At 40.4% G+C, this 20,895-nt stretch overlaps 2 non-coding genes across 2 annotated transcripts; both read left to right on the top strand.

Moving 5' to 3' along the window:
* The first annotated feature begins 9,215 nt into the window (after positions 1-9,215).
* On the top strand, positions 9,216-9,319 carry LOC148552774 (small nucleolar RNA R71). The gene has a single exon (XR_015892998.1). It is a non-coding gene; the product is annotated as a small nucleolar RNA R71 (small nucleolar RNA).
* Positions 9,320-20,522: 11,203 nt separating this feature from the next.
* On the top strand, positions 20,523-20,630 carry LOC148552773 (small nucleolar RNA R71). Its single transcript, XR_015892883.1, has one exon. It is a non-coding gene; the product is annotated as a small nucleolar RNA R71 (small nucleolar RNA).
* The last annotated feature ends 265 nt before the right edge of the window (positions 20,631-20,895 follow it).

Genomic DNA, 20,895 nt, shown 5'->3' with positions numbered 1-20,895 from the left:
TGTCACTTCATGGTGACTGAAGGAATTGTTCTTGGGCATAAAATCTCAAACAAGGGAATAGAGGTGGATCAAGCAAAAATAGAGGTAATTGAAAAATTACCACCACCTGCCAATGTTAAGGCAATCAGAAGCTTTCTGGGGCATGCAGGATTCTATAGGAGGTTTATAAAGGATTTTTCAAAAATGGCAAAACCTCTAAGCAACCTGCTAGCTGCTGACACGCCATTTGTGTTTGACACAGCATGCCTGCAGGCGTTTGAAATGCTGAAAGCTAAGCTGGTCACAGCACCAGTCATTTCTGCACCAGACTGGACATTGCCATTTGAGTTAAGGTGTGATGCCAGTGATCATGCCATTGGTGCAGTATTGGGACAGAGGCATGACAAGCTTCTGCATGTCATTTATTATGCCAGTCGCGTTTTAAATGATGCCCAGAAAAATTACACAACCACAGAAAAGGAATTACTTGCAGTAGTTTACGCCATTGACAAGTTCAGATCCTACTTAGTAGGATCAAAGGTGATTGTGTACACTGACCATGCTGCTCTTAAGTATCTACTCACAAAGCACGATTCAAAACCCAGGCTCATTAGATGGGTATTGCTCCTGCAAGAGTTTGATATAGAAATAAGAGACAGAAAAGGGACAGAGAACCAAGTAGCTGATCATCTGTCCCGGATAGGGCCAGTGGAAGGGACGTCCCTCCCCTTTCTTGAGATCTCTGAGACGTTCCCTGATGAGCATCTATTTGCCATTCAGGAAGCACCATGGTTTGCCGATATTGCAAACTATAAAGCTGCAAGGTTCATACCCAAGGAGTACAATAGAATACAAAAAAAGAAATTAGTTACTGATGCAAAGTACTACTTGTGGGATGAACCCTATCTCTTTAAGAGATGTGCAGACGGAATTATCCGTAGGTGTGTCCCCAGAGAGGAAGCACAGAGAATCCTATGGCATTGCCACGGATCTCAATATGGAGGCCATTTCGGAGGTGAGCGAACAGCCACCAAGGTCCTCCAATGTGGCTTCTATTGGCCCACACTCTATAAAGATTCCCGAGAGTTTGTACGTAATTGTGACAGTTGCCAAAGAGCTGGTAACCTGCCTCATGGTTACGCCATGCCTCAACAAGGGATTTTGGAAATAGAGTTGTTTGATGTATGGGGAATTGACTTCATGGGACCTTTCCCACCATCATACTCAAACACTTATATTCTGGTGGCAGTGGATTATGTATCAAAATGGGTTGAGGCTATTGCCACACCCAACAATGATACTAAAACAGTGCTGAAGTTCCTCCAGAAACATATTTTCAGTAGGTTTGGTGTCCCTAGAGTACTAATCAGTGATGGGGGCACTCACTTCTGCAATAAACAGCTTTACTCTGCCATGGTTCGGTATGGAATTCGCCACAAGGTGGCCACTCCATATCATCCACAAACCAATGGGCAAGCTGAAGTCTCTAATCGAGAATTAAAGAGAATCCTGGAATGGACAGTAAATACCCGTAGAAAGGATTGGGCACAGAGCTTGGATGATGCACTGTGGGCCTACAGAACAGCATTCAAGACCCCTATAGGGACCTCTCCATACCAACTGGTGTATGGTAAGGCATGTCACCTGCCCGTGGAACTGGAACATAAGGCCTACTGGGCAACCAGATTCCTAAATTTGATGCCAAATTAGCAGGAGAAAAACGATTGCTCCAGCTAAATGAGCTAGAGGAATTCAGATTCACAGCTTTCGAAAATGCCAAGCTTTATAAAGAAAAATAAAAAAAATGGCATGACAAGAAGCTGTCATCTAGAATCTTTGAACCAGGACAGAAGGTCCTGTTGTTTAACTCTAGACTCAGGCTATTCCCCGGGAAACTAAAATCCCGGTGGAGGGGACCATACGTGATTACAAGTGTGTCACCATATGGTTATGTGGAGCTTCAAGATATTGATTCTGATAAGAAGTTCATTGTCAATGGACAGAGAATCAAGCATTATCTTGAAGGCAACATTGAGCATGAATGCTCAAGGCTGAAGCTAGATTAAAAAGCTCAGCAAGGTCCAGCTAAAGACAATAAAGAAGCGCTTGCTGGGAGGCAACCCAGCCATTGGGCAACAATCCTCTAAGCATTTTGCCCTATTTTTCTTTTTTATTTGTTTATATAAAGTTTACTGACACTAAGGTAAAGAATCAATTGCATAAGTTTACAGGGTTACAGAAGGAATTTGCACACAAAACAGAGTAAAAGAGCTCAATGGCAAGAAAACGCCAGTAAAGGGGCATTTTGGGCGTTCAGCGCCCAAAATGGGCATCCACTGGGCGCTGAACGCCAGTAATGGCAGCATTTGGGCGTTCAACGCCAGAAATGGCCACCCACTGGGCGTTGAACGCCAGGAATGGCAGCAAATGGGCGCTGAACGCCCAGGAGATCAGCATTTGGGCGCTGAACGCCCAAAACAAGCAGTGTTTGGGCGTTCAAACGCCAGGAAGCCAGGGTGGAGCCAAATCCATTTATCCCACACGTATTTCCATTCTAATTTATAGTTCTATGCTTCAATGCATGATTTTTACATGAACATATCAAGAACCCTGATTTCTAAAATCCTTAATTTCTAAAAATCCATCTTTCCAAATTCAATCCAACTCTTTTCAAAATCTTTTCTGAAAACAAATCTATCTTTTTCACTCAAAAATCTTTTCAACTAATCCATATCTTTTTCAAATCTTCATATTATCTTTTTCAAAATCCAAATTTATCTTTTTCAAAAATCTATCTTATCTTTTCAAATTTACACTATATCTTCTATCTTATCTTTTTCAACTCAATCTTTTTATCTTATCTCTTCCAATTTTTCGAAAAAACACCCCCCCACCCCTTTAAATTGGGTTCGGCCTCCCCCCTCCTTCATCAACAAGTGCTACTCAATCTCCTTCTATCCCTCTCCTTTCTTTTCTTTTGCTTGAGGACAAGCAAACCTCTAAGTTTGGTGTGTTTATCCGAGCTCACTACTAAGATTATGGCTCTCAAAGGGAAACAATACACTCCAAGGGGCAAGAAAGAGAGCATTCCAAAACCACTTTAGAATCAAGGGAAGTTCTTATCTAAAGAACATTCAGACCATTATCTTAAAGTAATGGGTCTGAGATCAGTGATCCCGGAAGTGAGATTCGATCTGAAAGAAGATGAATATCCGGAGATCCAGGAGCAAATTCGAATCAGGAACTGGGAAGTCCTAGCTAATCCTGAAACGAAAGTAGGAAGGAACATGGTCCAGGAGTTCTATGCTAATATGTGGCAGACTGACAAGCAAAGACTATCTGGAACTACCTGCTACGAATTTCGGACCATGGTCAAGGGAAAAATTGTTCATACCACCCCTGACAAGATCAGAGAGATACTAAAGCTACCTCAGCTAAAGGATGATCTAGACTCCTTCAACAGGAGGATGATGAGAGCAGACATTGGCCTGGATAAGATTCTAGAGGACATCTGTATCCCTGGAGCCAGGTGGACCACCAACAAAAAGGGCGTCCCAAATCAACTCAAGAGGGAGGATCTCAAACCAGTTGCCAGAGGATGGCTGGACTTCATTGGGCATTCTCTGTTGCCCACCAGCAACCGTTCTGAAGTCACAGTTAAAAGAGCAGTGATGATTCATTGCATCATGATGGGAAAGGAAGTGGAGGTTCATCAGCTGATTTCAACAGAGCTCTATAAGATTGCTAACAAAAATTCAAGAGAGGCCAGGTTGGCTTATCCAAGCGTGATTTCTCTGCTCTGCAAGGACGCTGGAGTCAAGATGGGAATAACTGAATATATCCTAATTGAAAAGTCAATCACCAAAGCATCAATGGAGAGACAACAAGTACAGGAGGATCTTATCAAGAAGAGAGCACAGGAATTCCTCCCAGAGATTCCTCAAGCGGAATATTGGGAATATCTTGAGAAGTCTGTCACCAAGATACAGGAAGCTATGGAGCAAATAATAAAACAACAGAAGGAACACAGTCAAATGCTGACCCAGATGTTTAAAGAACAAGAGGAGCAGGGACGTGACTTAAGGGAACTGAAGCGCCAAAAGTCTTCTGTAATACCAAGCCTCCCAAGGATCAGAGGAACCCCCATACCCCCAGAATAAAGGTTGTTAATTTCCAATTTCTGCCTTAACTCTGTGACAGTGTCCTTATAAAAAGTCTACCTTAGAAGTCATATAATAGTAATTAGTATCTATTTGATTTTATCTCTAATTAAGCTATAGTTTATTTTTCTCATCATCATTAAACATGAATAAAATAGTAGATCTTTTGAATAAGAAGCAATAAAATCTCGAGTTTAAATAAAACAAATTCTAATTGATTAAATGTGGTGACAATGCTTTCTGTCTTCTGAATGAATGCTTGAACAGTGCATATGTCTTTTGAATTTGTTGTTTAAGACTGTTAAATATGTTGGTTCTTGAAATAATGATGAACATGAGACATGTTATTGATAATCTGAAAATCATAAAAATGATTCTTGAAGCAAGAAAAAGCAGCAAAGAACAAAGGTTGCAGAAAAAAAAAAAAAAGCAAGCAGAAAAAGCCAATAACCCTTAAAACCAAAAGGCAAGGGCAAATAAAAAAGATCCCAAGGCTTTGAGCATCAGTGGATAGGAGGGCCTAAAGGACTGAAATCCTGGTCTAAGCGGCTAAACCAAGCTGTCCCTAACCACGTGCTTGTGGCGTGCAGGTGTCAAGTGAAAACTTGAGACTGAGCGGTTAAAGTCAAGGTCCAAAGCAAAAAGAAGAGTGTGCTTAAGAACTCTGGACACCTCTAATTGGGGACTTTAGCAAAGCTGAGTCACAATCTGAAAAGGTTCACCCAGTTATGTGTCTGTGGCATTTATGTATCCGGTAGTGATATTGGAAAACAAAGTGCTTAGGGCCACGGCCAAGACTCATAAAGAAGCTGTGTTCAAGAATCATCACACTGAACTAAGAGAATCAATAACACTATCTGAATTCTGAGTTCCTATAGATGCCAATCACTCTGAGCTTCAATGGATAAAGTGAGATGCCAAAACTGTTCAGAAGCAAAAAGCTACTAGTCCCGCTCATCTAATTAGAATCTGAGCTTCATTCAAAAACTCTGAGATATTATTGCTTCTCAACCTATTAGTCTTCTATTTTATTTGTCTAGTTGCTTGAGGACAAGCAACAGTTTAAGTTTGGTGTTGTGATGAGCGGATATTTTATACGCTTTTTGGGGATAATTTCATATAGTTTAGAGTATGTTTTAGTTAGTTTTTAGTCTATTTCTAGTAGTTTTTAGGAAAAATTCATATTTCTGGACTTTACTATGAGTTGTGTGTTTTTCTGTAATTTCAGGTATTTTTCTGGCTGAAATTGAAGGAGCTGAGCAAAAATCTGATTCAGGCTGAAAAAGGACTGCTAATGCTGTTGGATTCTGACCTCCCTGCACTCAAATTGGATTTTCTGGAGCTACAGAACTCGAAATGGAATGCTTCCAATTGCATTGGAAATTAGACATCCAGGGCTTTCCAGCAATATATAATAGTCCATACTTGGCACAAGGATAGACAATGTAAACTGGCGTTCAACGCCAGTTCTCTGCCCAATTCTGGCGTCCAGCGCCAGAAAAGGATCAAAAGCTGGAGTTGAACGCCCAAACTGGCATAAAAACTGGCGTTCAACTCCACAAATGACCTCTGCACGTGAATTGCTTAAGTCTCAGCCCCAGCACACACCAAGTGGGCCCTAGCACACACCAAGTGGGCCCCAGAAGTGGATCTCTGCATCATCCATCATAGTTTATCCAATTTTTGTAAACCTAGGCTACAAGTTTAGTATTTAAACAACTTTTAGAGACTTATTTTGTATCTCATGACATTTCAGATCTAAACTTTGTATTCTCTGACGGCATGAGTCTCTAAACCCCATTGTTGGGGGTGAGGAGCTCTGCTGTGTCTCGATGAATTAATGCAAGTATTTCTGTTTTCTATTCAAACACGCTTGTTCCTATCTAAGATGTTCATTCGCGCTTAACTGTGATGAAGGTGATGATTAGTGACATTCATCACCTTCCTCAACCCATGAACGTGTGCCTGACAACCACCTCCGTTCTATATCCGATTGAATGAGTATCTCTGAGATCTCTTAATCAGCATCTCCGTGGTATAAGCCAGAACTGATGGCGGCATTCATGAGAATCCGGAAAGTCTAAACCTTGTCTGTGGTATTCCGAGTAGGATTCAAGGATTGAATGACTGTGACGAGCTTCAAACTCCTGAAGGCTGGGCGTTAGTGATAGACGCAAAAGGATAGTAAATCCTATTCCAACCGGATCGAGAACCAACCGGTGATTAGCCGTGCTGTGACAGAGTGCGTGAGCGTAGTTTTCACTGGAAGGATGGAAGACAGCCATTGACAACGGTGATCCACCAACACACAGCTTGCCATAGGAGGACGTGCGTGCTTGAACAAGAAGACAGAGGAAAGCAGAGATTCAAAAGACAAAGCATCTCCAAAACTCCAACATATTCTCCATTACTGCACAACAAGTAACTTTTAATTTATGCTCTACTGGTTATTCACAATTCAACTGATAAACATAATTGACTTCCTGACTAAGATTTACAAGATAACCATAGATTGCTTCAAACCAACAATCTCCGTGGGATTCGACCCTTACTCACGTAAGGTATTACTTGGACGACCCAGTGCACTTGCTGGTCATGTGTGCGAAATTGTAAGAGAGTAACAATTTTGTGCACCAAAGGGGATGAGAGGGTTTTGTTGTGTGAAAAATGAAGAAGAATGGAGTGGTTTATATAGTGGAGGGAGAGGGGTTAGGTTCGGCCATTTAGGGTGGGTTTGGGTGGGAAAGTGATTTTAAATTTTGAAGGTAGGTGGGATTTATGAGGTAGGTTTATGGGGAAAAGTGGATGGATGTGAGTGGTGAAGGAGTAGTAGGGAAGAGAGCTTGATGTGATTGGTGAAGGGTTTTGGGGAAAGGTGTTTATTGGGAAGAGAGGATGAACATTGAGAATGGGGTCGAGTATGAGTGGAGGTAAATGGGGATCCTGTGGGGTCCACAGATTCTGAGATGATCATGTGGGGTCCACAGATCCTAAGGTGTCAAGGAATTGCATTCCTGCACCAATTAGGCATGTAAAATGCCTTTGCATGCAATTATGGCGTTTAAACGCCGAATTGGTTCTTGTTTCTGGCGTTCAGCGCCAGCTTTCCTCAGTGTGCATTTCTGGCGTCTGAACGCCAGGGTGCTACTTATTTTGGGTGTTCAACGCCAGATCCATGCTCTGTTCTGGCGTTGAATGCCAGCCAGATGCTCCTTACTGGCGTTTAAACGCCAGTAAGTCCTTCCTCTAGGGTGTGATTTTTCTTCTGCTGTTTTTGATTCTGTTTTTAATTTTTTTATTTATTTTGTGACTCCACATGATCATGAACCTAATAAAATATAAAATGATAATAAAAATAAAAATAAAATTAGATAAATAAAAATTGGGTTGCCTCCCAACAAGCGCTTCTTTAATGTCAATAGCTTGACAATGGGCTCTCATGGAGCCACACAGGTGATCAGGTCAATTTTATAGAATCCCAACACCAAACTTATAGTTTGACTGTGGGGGCTTTAGTTGACTCTGTACTGCGAGAAGCTTACTGTGCCTCTTTTCCATGTTTACAGAAGGATGTCCTTGAGTTTTAAACACAAGGGAGTCCTCATTCAATTGAAGGACTAGTTCACCTCTGTCAACATCAATCACAGCTCTTGCTGTGGCTAGGAAGGGTCTTCCAAGGATGATGGATTCATCCTCATCCTTCCCAGTATCTAGGATTATAAAATCAGCAGGGATGTAAAGGCCTTCAACCTTTACTAATATGTCCTCTACTTATCCATAAGCCTGTTTTCTGGAATTGTCTTCCATCTCTAATGAGCTTTTAGCAGCTTGTACCTCAAAGATTCCCAGTTTCTCCATTACAGAGAGTGGCATGAGTTTATCCCTGACCCAAGGTCACATAGATCCTTCTCAAAGGTCATGGTGCCTATGGTGCAAGGTATTAGGAACTTTCCAGGATCCTGTTTCTTCTGAGGCAATCTCAGTTGATCCAATGCATTTAGTTCATTGGTGAACAGGGGAGGTTCATCTCCCCAAGTCTCATTACCAAATAAATTGGCATTCAGCTTCACGATTGCACCAAGGTACTTGGCAACTTGCTCTTCAGTAACATCCTCATTCTCTTCAGAAGAAGAATACTCATCAGAGCTCATGAAGGGCATAAGGAGGTTCAATAGAATTCCCATGGTCTCTAGATGAGTCTCAGATTCCTTTGGTTCCTCAGGGGGGAACTCCTTATTGATCACTGGAAATCCCAGGAGGTCTTCCTCCTTGGGATTCACGTCCTCCCCTTCCTCCTTAGATTCGGCCATGATGATCATTTCAATGGCCTTGCACTCTCCTTTTGGATTTTTTTCTGTATTGCTTGGGAGAGTACTAGGAAGGGTTTCAGTGATCTTCTTACTCAGCTGGCCCACTTGTGCCTCCAAATTTCTAATGGATGACCATGTTTCATTCATGAAACTCAGAGTGGCCATAGATAGATCAGAGACTAAATTTGCTAAGCTAGATGGATTCTGCTTAGAATTCTCTGTCTGTTGCTGAGTGGATGATGGAAAAGGTTTACTACTGTTAAACCTATTTTTTCCACCATTATTAAAGCCTTGTTGAGGCTTTTGTTGATCCTTCCATAAGAAATTTGGGTGATTTCTCCATGAGGGATTATAGGTGTTTCCATATGGTTCACCCATGTAATTCACCTCTGCTATTGCAGGGTTTTCAGGATCATAAGCTTCTTCTTCAGAAGATGCCTCTTGAGTATTGTTGGATGCAGCTTGCATTTCATTCAGGCTCTGAGAAATCATATTGACTTGCTGAGTCAATATTTTATTCTGAGCCAATATGGCATTCAGAGTATCAATTTCAAGAACTCCCTTCTTCTGAGGCGTCCCATTACTCACAGGATTCCTCTCAGAAGTGTACATAAACTGGTTGTTAGCAACCATGTCAATGAGTTCTTGAGCTTCTGCAGGCATTTTCTTTAGGTGAATGGATCCACCTGCAGAGGTATCCAATGACATTTTAGCTAATTCAGACAGACCATCATAGAATATATCCAGGATGGTCCATTCTGAAAGCATGTCAGAAGGACACTTTTTGGTCAGTTCATTGTATCTCTCCCAAGCTTCATAGAGGGATTCACCTTCTTTTTGTCTGAAGGTTTGAACATCCACTCTAAACTTACTCAGCTTTTGAGGAGGAAAGAACTTGGCTAAGAAAGCCTTGACCAGCTTATCCCAAGAGTTCAGGCTATCCTTAGGTTGAGAATCCAACCATATTTTAGCTCTGTCTCTCACAACAAAAGGGAAAAGCATGAGCCTGTAGACTTCAGAATCTACTCCATTAATCTTAACAGTGTCACATATCTGCAAGAATTCAGTTAAGAACTGAAAAGGATCTTCAGATGGAAGTCCATGAAACTTGCAGTTCTGCTGCCTCAGAGAAACTAATTGAGGTTTCAGCTCAAAATTGTTTGCTCCAATGGCAGGGATGGAGATGCTTCTTCCATGTAAATTGGAATTAGGTGCAGTGAAGTCACCAAGCATCCTCCTTGTATTATTATTATTTTTGGCTACCATCTCCTCTTCCTGTTCGAAAATTCCTGTAAGGTTGTCTCTGGATTGTTGTATTTTAGCTTTTCTTAATTTCCTCTTCAGAGTCCTTTCAGGTTCTAGATCTGCTTCAATAAGAATGTTCTTGTCCTTGCTCCTGCTCATGTGAAAAAGAAGAGGACTAAAGATACCGGGGATCCTCTTCACCAGAGTATAGAGGTTCCCTTGTGTGAGTAGAAGAAAAGAAGAGTAGAAGAGAAAAGAAAGGAGAATCCAAACAGAAGGGTGAGGAGAGCAGAGATGTGAGATGAAGAGAAGTGTTAGTAGATGAATAAATAAATAGAAGAAGATGAGAGAGAGGGAATTTCGAAAAATAAATTTTGAAAAAGAGTTAATGATTTTCGAAAATTAAGATAAAATTAAAATTAAAATTAAAATTAAAATTTAAACAATTAATTAATTAAAAAGAATTTTTGAAAAAGAGGGAGGTATTTTCGAAAATTAGAGAGGGGTAGTTAGTTAGGTAGTTTTGAAAAAGATAAGAAACAAACAAAAAGTTAATTAGTTAGTTGAAACAAATTTTGAAAATCAATTTTTAAAAGATAAGAAGATAAGAAGTTAGAAAAGATATTTGAAAAAGATATGATATGAAAAGGTATGATTAAAAAGATATGATTTTGAAAAAAAATAAGATAAAAAGATATTTTTGAAAAGATATGATTGAAATTAGTTTTGAAAAAATATTTGATTTTTAAAATCACAATTAATGACTTGACTTACAAGTAATCACAAGATATGATTCTAGAACTTAAAGTTTGAATCTTTCTTAACAAGTAAGTAACAAAGTTGAAATTTTTGAATCAAAACATTAATTGTTGATGATATTTTCGAAAATATGATATAAAATTAAGAAAAAGATTTTTGAAAAATATTTTTAAAATTTTCGAAAATAAATAAAAAAAATGAAAAAGATTTGATTTTTTGAAAAAGATTTTGAAAAAGATGAGATTTTTAAATTGAAAATTTGATTTGACTCATAAGAAACAACTAAATTTTAAAAAGTTTTGAAAAAGTCAACTCAAATTTTTGAAATTTATGAGTGAAAAAGGGAAAGATAATTTTTTTGATTTTTGAATTTTTTTAATGAAAAAAGAGAAAAACATGAAAAAGACTCATAACATAAAAATTATGAATCAAAACACTCAATGCATGCAAGAACACTATGAATGTCAAGATGAACACCAAGAACACTTTGAAGATTATGATGAACATCAAGAACATATTTTTGTAAATTTTTCTAGGCAAAGAAAACATGCAAGACACCAAACTTAGAAATCTTTAATGTTTGGACTCTAACAATTGAAAAATGCACATGAAAAACAAGAAAAGACACAAAACAAGAAAACATCAAGATCAAACAAGAAGACTTACCAAGAACAACTTGAAGATCATGAAGAACACTATGAATGCATGAATTTTTCGAAAAATTTTTTATGCAAAATTTAAAACATGCAATTGACACCAAACTTAAAATCTGACTCAAGACTGAAACAAGAAACACTAAAAAATATTTTTGATTTTATGATTTTATAATTTTTTTGTATTTTTTGAAAATTATTTGAAAAAGAAAAATAAGGATTCCAAAATTTTTAATATGAATTCCAGGAATCTTGTCCTCTTAGTCTAAAGCTTCAGTCCAGGAATTAGACATGGCTCACTAGCCAGCCAAGCTTTCAATGAAAGCTCCGGTTCAAAATACTAGACATGGTTTAGCATGTAAATCAGACATTCATCAGCTAAGTCATCAAATTAACTTGCCTCTATGCTGATGGTTTGGAAGCCTCAGTCCAAAAGAATTTAGACATGGCTTTACAGCCAGCCAGGCTTCAACATTTTTCATGAAACACTAGAATTCATTCTTAAAATTTTAAAGCCATAGAATTATTTTTTTTTTTGGAAAAGTTTTTCGAAAATTAAAGGAATAAAAACAAAAACTTAAAATTAAAATAAAGTTACCTGATCTGAGCAACAATATGAACCGTCAGTTGTCCAAACTCGAACAATCCCCCGCAACGGCGCCAAAAACTTGGTATGTGAAATTGTTACTCAGGTTGTAAAATTTGTTGTTCATTCTCTCCCTGGCAATGGCGCCAACAAACTGGTGCACAATACCATGGTCCAAACATAACTTCACAACTTTGCACAACTAACCAGCAAGTGCATTGGGTCATCCAAGTAATAAAACCTTACGTGAGTAAGGGTTGATCCCACGGAGATTGTTGGTATGAAGCAAGCTATGCTCATCTTGTAAATCTCAGTCAGGCGGATATTAAATGGTTATGGAGTTTTCGAATAATAATAATAAATAAACAAAAAATAAAGGTAAAGATACTTATGTGTAACATTGGTGAGAATTTCAGATAAGCGTATAGAGATGCTTTCGTGCCTCTGATCTCTGCTTTCCTGCTGTCTTCATCCAATCAGTCTTACTCTTTTCCATAGCAAGCTTTCTGTAAGGGCATCACCGTTGTCAATGGCTACTTCCCATCCTCTCTGTGAAAAAGGTCCAAATGCTCTATCACGGCACGGCTAATCATCTGGAGGTTCTCGATCATACTGGAATAGGGTTCACCCTCCTTTTGCGACGCCCAGTACTCGCGAGTTTGAAGTTTGTCACAGCCATCCCTTCCCAGATCCTACTCAGAATACCACAGACAAGGTTTAGACTTTCCGGATCTCAGGAATGGCCATCCATGGGTTCTAACTTATACCTAGAAGATTCTAATATCTCGGACTCGGTCCTCTGTATTAGATATCTAAGAGATATTCATTCTAGCTTGTTTGCATGTAGAACGGAAGTGTTTGTCAAGCACGCGTTCATAAGTGAGAATGATGATGAGCGTCACATAATCATCACATTCATCATGTTCTTGGGAACGAATGGATATCTTAGAAGCGGAATAAGTTGAATTGAATAGAAAAACAGTAGTACTTTGCATTAAATCATGAGGAACAGCAGAGCTCCACACCTTAATCTATGGAGTGTAGAAACTCTACCGTTTGAAAATACATAAGTGATAATGGTCCAGGCATGGCCAAATGGCCAGCCCCCATGAGAGTCTAAGATAGCATAAAACTGATCAAAGATGTAAATACAATAGTAAAAAGTCCTATTTATACTAAACTAGCTACTAGGGTTTACAGAAGTAAGTAATTGATGCATAAATCCACTTCCGGGGGCCACTTGGTGTGTGCTTGGGCTGAGCTTGAAGTTTACACATGCAGAGGCTTCTTTTGGAGTTGAACGCCAAGTTATAACGTGTTTTTGGCGTTCAACTCTGGTTCGTGATGTATTTCTGGCGTTTAACTCCAGACTACAGCATAGAACTGGCGTTCAACGCCCTTTTGCATCATCTAAACTCAACCAAAGTATAGACTATTATATATTTCTGGAAAGCCCTGGATGTCTACTTTCCAATGCATTTGGAAGCGCACCATTTTGAATTCTGTAGCTTCAGAAAATTCACTTTGAGTACAGGGAGGTCAGAATCCAACAACATCAACAGTCCTTCTTCCACCTCTGAATATGATTTTTGCTCAAGTCCCTCAATTTCAGCCAGAAATTACCTTAAATCATAGAAAAACACACAAACTCATAGTAAAGTCCAGAAATGTGAATTTAACATAAAAACTAATAAAAACATCCCTAAAAGTAACTAGATCCTACTAAAAACATACTAAAAACAATGCCAAAAAGCGTATAAATTATCCGCTCATCAGTGTCCCCAGCTCTGTAGGAGACTCCGGCTGCTGAGACTAGATCTGTAACCAAGGCGGGAAAGGGTAGGTTGTCCGCAATCTGTATATGTCCCATGACGTCTCGGAGGTGTCTTGGTAGGTTGAGAGGCTGGTCTGTTAGGACACACCAGAGAAGAACAGCCATATCTGCAGCGAATGAGGACTCATGAGTGCTCGGAAAGACGTAGTGGGACATAATCTGTGCCCACACTCGAGCCTCCAAGGTGAGTGCTGAAGCCAATATTCCCTTAGTAAAATTCAACTACCCATGAAAGATTAACCTGTCGTGGCTGTTTCCGTAAGAATCTCCATTGTCTGCTCTCAATGCGGGGCTCAACAAACTCAAGAATGTGGGTCGGGAGGATTAGTAGGTGCTCATTGTTATAGTTCTGCTCAGCCAGGATGGGGAACATCTGCTCACAGTAGCAGTTAGTGAACCGCGAAGTGTCCTTTGCTGGAAAGGCTTTCTCTTTTTCATCAACCTTGATGACCCTCTTGACTGGCTTTGTTGATGGCTTGACTACTGTTGAAGATGATTCCGCAGTTAGTGCTCTTTTTGTTCTTTTCCTTGCCAGTGGTTTGGGAGTAGCTTTCTCTTTACCTTTCTTGGTGGCCATCCTGAAAAGGGAAAAGGAAAGTAACATTTAAAGCTAAGGGTTAGAGCAAGGAAGGGACGGTACAAGTGATAATCAATGCCAAGGTAAAGAAGGATGTCGTTAACACATGGTCGCGACTACATGTTCTAAGTTCATCAATGGGAATATAGCAAGTGCATGTTATGGCAAGTAGATGCAAGATGTTTATTAGCATGCCGGCAAAGGCATGAGTGGCATATATCAAGCATCAATAACTTAAATGTATTATCACTCGTAACAAACTAGCCATCACGTTTGTATTGACAATCATATTCAATTAATAAAATATTTAAGGGGTTTTGTGAAAAACAGGCATTAGAGTAGAATGATAGAATAATTAAAATGCACAATGCCATATGGACTTTTTCACAAACACTTAGCATGCATGGTAAATATGTTATTGAAAGTATTGAATTTGAACATGCAAGCAACCCTAAGAATTAATATTAATTGTCAAACAATGCCTCAATGTAATCACAAGCAAAATATAGAAGAAAATAATCACCCAATTAAATTTCTAACACCAATTAAAAGGATGTAAAAAGAAAAAGAAAGACTAAGAAAACATAGATTATGAAATTAAGAAGAAAAGGAAGAAGGGAATAAAAATTAAAGTAATATTGGAAGAGTAAAAAGGGAAAGAAGAAACAAACCTTGATGAAGAAGATGAAGAGGGAGGGAGAAAGTAGTAGAAAGTAAGAAACAATAAAGAAGAAAGAGGGAAGAAGAAAGAAGAAAGAATGATAAGAGAAAGATAAGTAGGATTGGGGAAGAAAAGATAAGAATTCTGGCGCTGATCTAGGTAAACTATGCGTCGCAAATGACGCGTGCGTGTGGGGCACGCGGTCACGTGGATCGCGCTAATTTCAACCGACGCGTGCACGTCAGGGACGCGTACGTGTGACATGGGTTGTGCGTTTGGCGCGGAGGCAGTCTCGCGCACGCACAACTCTCTATTTCAATACGCACATTGCCAAAATTTAGGGCGACGCGTGCACCTCATGGACGCGCACGCGTGAATGGCTTGAATTGGAAAAATGATGCGTACGCGTGGGGTTTATGCTTCTAGCATAATTCCAGCCCTACACCATCATAACTATCTAGCCATAGACTCATTTACGCCGATTTACAGGGCCCCGCGTACGCGTGGAGGGATGATTTTGTAAGCAACGCGTACGCGTCAGAGATGCGTACGCACGTGCCTGTTTGTGCATAAGGCACGCCTGCAACCATGCTCCCGCGTAACTCTCTGTTTCATTCTTCTTTGTTTCGCATGCACACATGACGCGTATGCGTCAGTGACGCTTGCGCGTCGTGTGCTCCTCTCTCTCTCTCTCTTTTTTATGCAGAATACAAATGCAAATGTAGACTATATGCAAAGATTATGAGAAGAGTCACTAAGAAAAATAAAGTAGAATAAAATAAAATAAAACTAAGATTGAAACGAAACGATCATACCATGGTGGGTTGTCTCCCACCTAGCACTTTGCTTTTACGTCCTTAAGTTGGACGGTCTTCAAGCTCATTCTGCTTCTGTTGGTGGGTCCTCCAAGAGGAAGACCTCTAGCTCTTTGTGTTCCTTCATCTTCTCACCATGATAAAGCTTTAGGCGATGTCCATTGACCTTGATGCAATTGGAACTTGAAGGATGACGCATGTGGAAAACTCCATATGGCTCTGCTTTCTCCACCCTGTAGGGACCTTCCCATCTGGATCTCAGCTTACCTGGCATGAGTCTCAGCCTGGAGTTGTAAAGGAGAACCAGATTTCCTGGTCTGAACTCTCTTCTCTTGATATGCTTGTAATGCACAACCTTCATCTTCTCTTTGTATAATTTGGAGTTATCATAAGCTTCGAGTTGAAGGGTCTCTAGTTCTGCTAGTTGCAGCTTCCTTTCAGCACCAGCTTGCTCGAATCCCATGTTGCACTCCCGCACAGCCCAGAAAGCCTTGTGTTCTACCTCTACTGGAAGGTGGCAAGCCTTTCCGTACACTAAGTGGAAGGGACTCATCCCAATGAGTGTCTTGTACGCTGTCCGATATGCCCAGAGCGCATCAACAAGTCTGGTGCTCCAGTCCTTCCTATGAGGCTTTACTATCTTCTCTAGAATATGCTTTATTTCTCTGTTAGATACCTCTGCTTGTCCATTGGTCTGGGGATGGTATGCTATTGCCACTTTGTGAACTATCCCATGTTTTTTCAGTAATCCTGCTAACCTCCTCTTACAGAAGTGAGTGCCTTGATCACTCACGATTGCTTGTGGTGATCCAAAGCGACATATAATATAGTTTCTAACAAAGGAAACAACAGTGTTAGCATCATCAGTACGGATAGAAATTGCTTCCACCCATTTAGAAACATAATCTACAGCTAATAGTATATAAAGGTAACCACTAGAGTTTGGAAATGGACCCATGAAGTCAATACCCCAAACATAAAAAATTTCACAGAAAAGCATAATCTGTTGGGGCATCTCATCCCTCTTGGATATATTCCCAAACCTTTGGCATGGGGGACATGATTTACAAAAGTTAGCAACATCCTTAAAAAGAGTGGGCCACCAGAATCCACAGTCTAAGATTTTTCTAGCTGTTCTTTGAGGGCCAAAATGTCCTCCACTCTCAGAAGAGTGGCAGGCCTCTAAAATGGACTGGAATTCTGATTGAGGCACACACCTTCTAATTACCTGGTTAGCACCGTACCTCCAAAAATATGGGTCATCCCATATATAATATTTGGATTCACTTTTCATCTTGTCTCTCTGATGCTTAGTAAAATTAGGAGGAAAAGTATGGCTAACTAGATAATTAGCTACAGGTGCATACCAAGGAACTACTTCGGATACTGCGTGCAAGCTATCAAATGGAAAAGCATCATTGATAGGAGTGGAGTCATCCTTAATGTTCTCAAGGCGACTTAAGTGGTCTGCCACTAAATTCTGGTTACCACTCATATCCTTAATTTCTAAATCAAATTCTTGCAGCAACAGTATCCAACGTATCAACCTTGGTTTGGACTCTTTTTTAGCTAAAAAATATTTTAGAGCTGCATGGTCTGAGCACACTACACCTTAGTACCAAGTAAATAGGTTCGAAATTTATCCAGAGCAAAAACAATAGCTAGAAGCTCTTTTTCAGTGGTGGTGTAATTAGACTGAGCAGCGTCTAAGGTCTTAGAAGCATAAGCAATTACGAAAGGATCCTTACCTTCGCACTGAGCCAGCGCCGCTCCTACTGCATGGTTGGAGGCATCACACATAATCTCAAAAGGCTGGCGCCAGTCTGGTCCTCTCACAGTCGGAGCTTGAGTCAAGGCGATTTTCAGCTTATCAAATGCTTGCATGCAATCCTCACTGAACTCAAACTCAACATCTTTCTGCAGCAGTCTGGATAAAGGCAATGCTACCTTACTGAAGTCCTTGATAAATCTCCTGTAGAAACCTGCATGGCTAAGGAAGAACGCACTTCCCTCACGGAGGAGGGGTAAGGTAAACTAGAAATGACATCTACCTTTGCTGGATCTACAGAAATACCAGTATTAGAAACAATATGTCCTAGTACATTACCTTGTTTTACCATAAAGTGACATTTTTCAAAATTTAAAACAAGGTTTGAACTAACACACCTGTCTAATACTCTAGCTAAACTATCCAAGCAAAGGTTAAAGGAATCACCATATATGCTAAAATCATCCATAAAAATGTCCATACAGCTCTCGATAAGATCTGAAAAGATACTCATCATGCATCTTTGGAAAGTAGCCGGTGCATTACATAGGCCAAAAAGCATCCTCTTATATGCATACGTTCCAAAGGAACATGTAAAAGTAGTCTTCTCCTGATCTTCAGGAGCTATATGAATTTGAAAATAGCCTGTATAACCATCTAAAAAGCAGTAATGTGATTTACCTGACAGGCGATCAAGCATCTGATCAATAAAGGGTAAGGGGTAATGATCCTTGCGAGTAGCTTGGTTGAGACACCTGTAATCAATGCAAACTCTCCATGAATTCTGCACTCTAGTTGTCAGGAGCTCTCCATGCTCATTCTTTACTGTTGTGACTCCAGATTTCTTGGGCACCACTTGTATTGGGCTAACCCATTCACTGTCTGAGATGGGGTAAATGATATCTGCTTCAAGTAGCCTGGTCACTTCTTTCTTGACAACTTCTAAGATGGTGGAATTCAATCTTCTTTGGGGTTGACGGATAGGTCTTGCTCCCTCTTCTAAGAATATTCTGTGCTCACAAACTTGAGGGCTGATGCCTACTATATCCGCCAAGCTCCACCCAATTGCTTTCTTGTGTCTTCTTAGCACACTGAGCAGCTGCTCCTCCTGTTGGGAAGTGAGTTCCCTTGCAATGATAACTGGGAGCTTCTTATTATCCTCAAGGTAAGTATACTTGAGGTGGGGTGGAAGGGGCTTTAATTCCAATGTCTACTCATGGCTGGGCTCTGGGTCATCTGGAGCTAGTGATAATGGCAAAGTATCCTCATTGTGTTCAGAGGGTGTCCCCACACTTGGACCTTGCTCCATGTACTTCTCTTTTACTTCTTCTTGGTGAACTTCAGCTACAGTTTCATCAATGATGTCGCACTGGAAGATAGAATGATCTTCTGGAGGGTGCTTCATAGCTTCATTTAAACTGAAACTCACTGCTCTGCCATCTATCTCAAAGGAGTAAGTTCCTGAGAAGGCATCCAGCTTGAACTTCGAAGTCTTCAGGAATGGCCTTCCAAGTAGGATTGATGATGGTCTTCCTGAGTCATTAGGGGGCATTTCCAAGATATAGAAGTCAATGGGAAATATGAGCCCTTTAATGCTTACCAGCACGTCTTCAACGATTCCAACCACAGTAATAATGCTTTTATCTGCTAACACAAAACGAGTTGTCGACCTTTTTAAGGGAGGGATGCTCAAAGCATCATATATAGACAAAGGCATAATACTCATGTACGCTCCTAAATCATACATGCAGTCAGAAAATATTACACCCCCAATGGTACAGTTAACCATGCATGGACCTAGGTCACTACATTTTTCAGGTATACCTCCCATTAAAGTAGATATAGAACTACCTAAAGGAATAGTTTCTAATTCATTAATTTTATCCTTATGTATGCATAAATCTTTTAGAAACTTTGCATATTTAGGTGCTTGTTGAATAACATCAAAAAGGGGAACATTTACCTCAACCTTTTTGAAAATTTCTACCATTTTGGGATCAAGTTCCATCTGCTTCCTGGACTTCCTTGCAAGGTGTGGAAATGGAACAGAGATGGCGCCACTTGTAGCTTTTGTGTCCTTTGGTGCTCCATTCCTTGGTTGTCCTTCTTCTTGTTCAACCATGTCTTGTACTTCCTCTTCCTCTTCAGCATCTTCCACTTCAACTATGTCTTCAACTGGGGCGTATTCGTGTGGACTTGGCTCCTCCTAATTCCTCTCTTACAGTATGGATCCGGACCTCAAAGTAATGGCATTGATGCCACCCTTGGGGTTAGGTAAGGGTTGAGAAGGAATTCCATTTGAGCTTGAAGGCTGATTATTGGAACTATTCATTGATCTAATCTGTGAGGCAAGAGCTTGTACAGCAGAGGTCAGACCGTTCAAGGTGGAGCTAAGTGTGTTCTCCACGTCCTTTTGTCTTTGCTCAATAGACTGAAGCATTTCATCATGAGGAGAAGAAGAAGGGTAAGTGATCTGAGGGGCCTGCTGTTGGTTATTCTGAGGTGCTTGGGACTGCCTTAAGTGAGGTGCTCTGTATGGTTAGTTTTGGTTCTGCTGTTTGTTGTTGTTATTCCACCTCTGATTTCCATTGTTGTCTCTGCCTCCTCTGTTGTAGTTGTCCCTCCAACCTTGGTTGGAATTATCCCTCCATCCCTGGTTGGAATGGTCTCTCCATCCCTGGTTGGAGTTGTCTTGCCAACCTTGGTTGTAATTGCCGCCTTGTTGATTGTACCCTTGATTCGGGCGGTCATAGAAATTATGAGTGGCTGCTATGGTGTTGTCCTCTTGTTGGAGCTACGGACACTCATCAGTATAATGACTATAATTAGCATATATTCTGCATTCTCTCTGAGGGACTAACTGTTGACTTTTTTGTGGTGAGGGAGGCTGAGGTTGTTGTTGATTTAGCTGTATTTGCTTCAGTAGGTTGGTCATCTCACATATACTTTGTGTAAGAGCAGAAGTCTCAATGCTAGAGGAAACCTCTGTAACAACCTTTGAGTGGCTGTTCCTGTGCTTGTGATTCCGAGTGGACTCAGCTAGGTCACTGATCAGTTACCACACTTCATTTGCGGTCTTGTACTTTTTTAGAGAACCATTACTTGCACCATCTAGTGTAGTCTTATCCCGAGGCTTCATGCCTTGAGTGAAGTAGCTGATCAACACTAACTTTTCAATCATGTGATGGGGGCATGCATCCAGAAGATTCTTGAAGCGCTCCCAGTACTCATAAAGAGTCTCTGATTCACTTTGAATAATGCAAGAGATCTCTTTTCTCAGTCTATCTGTAACTTCAGCTGGAAAATATTTTTTCCAGGAATTCTCTCCTGAGTGTATCCCAGTTAATAACGGTTGCTTCAGGTTGAGTGTAGTACCACTCCCTCACCTTTCCCTCAAGAGAAAACGGGAAGGCGGTCAGCAAAATAGAAGTTTCATCTGCACCATGACGCCTTACAGTAGAACAGGCTGTCTAAAATTCCCTTAGGTGCTTGATAGGCTCCTGAGCAGGTAAGCCATGAAACTTGGGCATCAAGTTGATTAGTGTAGT

This window comes from Arachis ipaensis, chromosome B7 (genome assembly GCF_059453495.1).
Source record: "Arachis ipaensis isolate K30076 ecotype BB chromosome B7, ASM5945349v1, whole genome shotgun sequence".
NCBI classification, from domain to species: Eukaryota; Viridiplantae; Streptophyta; class Magnoliopsida; order Fabales; family Fabaceae; genus Arachis; species Arachis ipaensis.
This window is presented reverse-complemented; position numbering and strand designations above follow the sequence as displayed.